This window comes from Octodon degus, unplaced genomic scaffold, assembly GCF_000260255.1.
Source record: "Octodon degus isolate 3935 unplaced genomic scaffold, OctDeg1.0 scaffold00035, whole genome shotgun sequence".
Taxonomy (NCBI): Eukaryota; Metazoa; Chordata; class Mammalia; order Rodentia; family Octodontidae; genus Octodon; species Octodon degus.
In genome coordinates this window covers 15,645,153-15,649,768 of record NW_004524611.1, presented here as the reverse complement: position 1 = coordinate 15,649,768, position 4,616 = coordinate 15,645,153, and positions in this window count along the sequence as shown.

Genomic DNA, 4,616 nt, shown 5'->3' with positions numbered 1-4,616 from the left:
ACACACACACACACACACACACACAGATGAAGTTTTGTTTTGAGATGGGGGCTCACTATATAGTTCAAGTTGGCTCCAAGCTCACTATGTAGCCCAGGCTGGCCTCGAACTCCTTGATCTTTTCTCGCCTCAGCCTCCCAAGTGGTGAAAGTACAGATGTGTGCCACCATGTCCAGCCACAAAGATGAATTTTTGAGAGGGTGGATATGTTAATTCACTTGATTTACTCATCCCATGATATAGCCGGGAATCAAAATATCATGCTACACCCCATGAATATAAACAATTATTATTGGTCAGTTAAAGGAAATAAAATGTGAGGTGAAAAAAAAGATTAAGAGGCTTTGCCACTTCCTATACTAAGAACCACCCGGCTTGGCACGATAAGATTTGTCAACAAGGCAGATTCTGATCCTGACAGGCAGTCAGTACTCCAGACACTGCCCTGCTGGAAGTGAAGGTCAAAGCCACAGCTGACCGCTTCCTGGCCAAGACTGGAAGCAACTGCTAAAAATAGAACCCGGTGCCGGCAAGAGGCTCCTTTTCCATAGAAACCGACTCGACCTCCCGTCTCCTGCTATTCTTTCATTTCTCCTTTCCGATCCCTTTACTCTCCAGGAAAAAAAAAACAAAAACAAAAACTGATGTTCACGCACAAATCTTGCATTTATTTATCTATGTTATTTTCATCAAACATCAAGTGGAGAAAGAGAGAATAGAGAGGAATCTGTTCCTATGGAAACACCCTCTGCTGCATCTGGGACATCCCTGTTGAAGCTTATCCTTACATTCCAACATGTAGCTTGAAGCTCTTTAACCAAAACAAATAATCATCATGAAAGGATCTCAGCAGGTCATGGCTGGAGAATTTCAGCATTTTAAAAAATTTGTCACTGTTAAGTGAAGGACATTTAATGTTCTGCTGTGGGTAGGGTAATTTTGTGTTTAAGTGGTGATAAATTACTTTAAAAGAAATGAATTTTAGGTTGTTTTCTCTGCTGGGGTTAGCATCTTGTTGTTCAAGTAATTTTTTTAAATTTAAATTGTTTCTAAAAATTAAGTACAAACTCACAGCGATCCTTCTGCCTCAGCCTTCCAAGTGCTGGAATTATAGGTATGCACCACTGCACCCAGATATTCCTAACTTACCGAGAGATTTCTTTTTCTTATTTGTTTTAATCATGAGTGGATTGTGGATTTGGTCAAACACTATTTTTTCTGCATAGATTGAGACAGTCATATTGTTTTTGTTACTGGAGGTGGTATCTTACATCTTTTGACATTTGGGAATTGAATAAATGTTGGCTTTGAGACAAAAGCCAGTTGGTCACAGTCTGTGATCCTGTTTATTCATTGCGACGTACATCTGCCAGTGTCTTCTTAGGCTTTTGTGTCTGTGTTGATGGGTGATGTTGGTGTCTAGTGTTCTTAGTGGGTCTTTGTCTGGCCTTAGTGGTGTTGGTTGTATCAACCTTACAAAATGGGTTGGGAAATGTTCCTTTCTCCTTTGTTTTTCAAAAATGTTTCTATTGAATTGATATTACCTCTTTTTTTCTTTTTGTTTGTTCCCTTTTGTATGTGTGCACTGCGCGGGGGGGGGGGGATACTGGCGATTGAACCCAGGGCTTTTGCGCTTAGCTACATCTCCAATCCCTTTTTAAAATTATTTTCATTTTTGTGACAGGATTTAGATAAATGCTAAATTGCCTCCTCTGGGCTCCAACTTGCAGTCCTCCTGCCTCAGCCTCCCAGAGTGCTGGGATTACAGGCACATACTACTGTGTTTTGCTATTACATCTTCTTTAAATGTTTGATAGGATTCATCAGTTAAGTCTTGTGGGCCTGGACTCTTCTTTGTAGGAAGACTGTTTTTTTGTGGAAAGACTTTTAAATTACTGCTTCAAGTTCAGTGTTTTAGTAGGAAATTGGTTAGTTCAAACTTTCTTTTCCTTTTTAAATTTTTTTTGAAGACAGAGTTTCATTATGCAATCAAGATGGCCGGAACTTGCAGCAATCCTCCTGACTCGGCCTCTCAAATGCTGGGATTACATGTGTGCAGGGCTCAAACTTTCGTAATAAAGACTACTACAGTAATTTGTGCGTTGACAGGAATTTGTTCATTTGGTCCAAATTGTTTAATTTGTTGGCATAAAACCCTTCATCGGGGCTGGGGAGATAGCTCAGTAGAATAAGCACTTGCCTGGTAAGTGCAGAGTCCTGAGTTCAATCCCCAGTACCACAAAAAACAAACAAATAAATATAAAAAACCCTTCACAGCAATCACTGTAATACTTTTGATTCTTTAGGATCTGTAATGATTTCTACTCTGTCATTACTGATTTTGGTAATCTATGTCTTCTTCTTAACCTCGCTTGCTGAAGATCTATTGAGTTGTATAACATTTAGAAACTTTATAGAAAATAAAGAAACAGCATGGTGGCCCATGCCTATATTTTGAACACTCTGGAGGCTGTTACTGGAGGATTGCTGCAAGTTCAGGGCCAGTCGGGGCTACCTAAATAAGTTCAAGGCCAGCCTGAATTACATTGGAAGACTCTATTCAAGAAAGAAAAATGAACTAGGATTAGAAATTTCCTCAGTCTGATAAAAGGAATCTACAAAAGCAAATGAACAAACAAAAATACTCAAGCTGATACGGTATTTAATTAAAAACTGAATAATTCCATCCTATGATCAAGATTAAGACAAGGCTGTCTGCTTCCAACATTTCTATCTAACCTTCATAGGAGACTACAATAAGTGCAAGAAGGAAGAGAAAAAAATAAAGACAAATAGATCTAACAGGAAGAAGTAAATTTGTAATTACTCATACATGCCATGAACTTACATGTGGAAAATATTAAGGATTTTATTTTATTTTTTATGTATTTGGTACAGGGTCTCACTATGCAGCTTGGACTCATAGTGATCCTCCTGTTTTCTGCCTCCCCAGCGCTGGGATTACAGGTGTGCGCCACCATGTCCAGTCTCGGCGGCCAGCTTAGTGTGCCTGGGGGCAGGGCTAGCGCGGCTTGCAGCAACAAAGATCAAACCCCAGTCCCTGCGCTTGCCTAAACAGGCGCTTAGTCTGCTGAGTTAACTTGTCAGTCCTCAGGATTCTATTTTTAAAAGAAAACAAACAAACATCTAGTAGAACAAAAAAGCAAGGTCAGAAGATACAGACACTACATAGAGAGAATATTCACAAACCGCATGCTTCACAAATGACTTGTATTTTATGCTTGCATTATTGTTGCGTTTTCATAAATTACAATCACAAAATGAGATCAGAAAAAACAACTGCATTACAATAGCATAAGAAAAGAATGAAAGACAGAAACAAAATTAGCAAGGGAACTGATAAAACTTCCTCACCAAGTACAAAACACAGCTGAGATTTGAAGGGGACCTAAATAAATGAACAGATATACTATGTTCATGGAGTTGAAAACTCAGTATTAAGGCCAAATTCCAAATTCATCTATAGATGCAATGATATTCCTATTGAAATCCCAGAAAGCCTTAAAGGAATTAATAAAATGACCTCAACATTTACACATAAACACAAAGGACCTAAAGTTTTGAAATACAATGAATTTGAAGACTCACTCTGATTTCAAAATTTATGATTAAGCTATAGTAATCATGACCCTGTGGTACTGGCATAAGGACAGCCACATAGAATGATGGGATGGAACAGAAAATCCAGCAGAAAAAACTTCTGACCAACTGATTTCTTTTTCCAAAGGTGCTAAAAAATTCAAAATTAAATTTTTTTTCAACAAATAATGCTAGAACAGTGGACACTTACATGCAAATAACCAAGAAGCCAATATCCTTACCACAAAATATGTGCAGAAAACTAATTCCAAATGGATCAGAGGGGCTGAAAAGATGGCTTTGCAGCAACAAGTGCCTGCCTGGGAAGTGCAAGGTCCAGAGTTCAATCCCCGGTACCGAATACTATGCCTGCTCCAGAACTGGGGGTGGTGGTGCACTCCTATAATCCCAGCACTAAGAGAGGCTGAGACAGGAGGATCACTATGAATCTGAACTGCATAGCAAGACCCTGTATCAAAAACTAAAAAAATGAATAAATAAAAATAAAAACAAATGGGCCAGAGACCTAACTTCAAGTGTCATGGCCATCCACTTCTAGAAAAACAAAACAAAACACAGAAGGCAGTCACTGTGACCATGGCCTACACAAACATTACTTAACCATCACCCCCAAAGCATGAACCTGAAAAGAATAACTAGATAACTAGATATCATCAAAACTGAAAATACAGAGCCAGGGAGACGGCTCAGTAGAATAAGCGCTTCCCTGGCAAGTGCAAGGGCCTGAGTTCAATCCCTGGCTCTGGAAAAAAACAAACAAACAAACAAAAAAGCACCCCTGAAAATACTGCCTTTCCAAAAGCTCTGTTAATAGGATGAAAACATAAACTATAGAGTGGGGGGGGGGCTGGTGAGATGGCTCAGTGGTCTAAAGCACCTACTTGGAACAAGCTTAGCAAGCACAGGGACCGTGGTTCAATCCCCCAGCACCACATGCCATCCAGCCCCGCCCCCTGGTGGGCTGAGCTGGACACACACACACACACACACACACA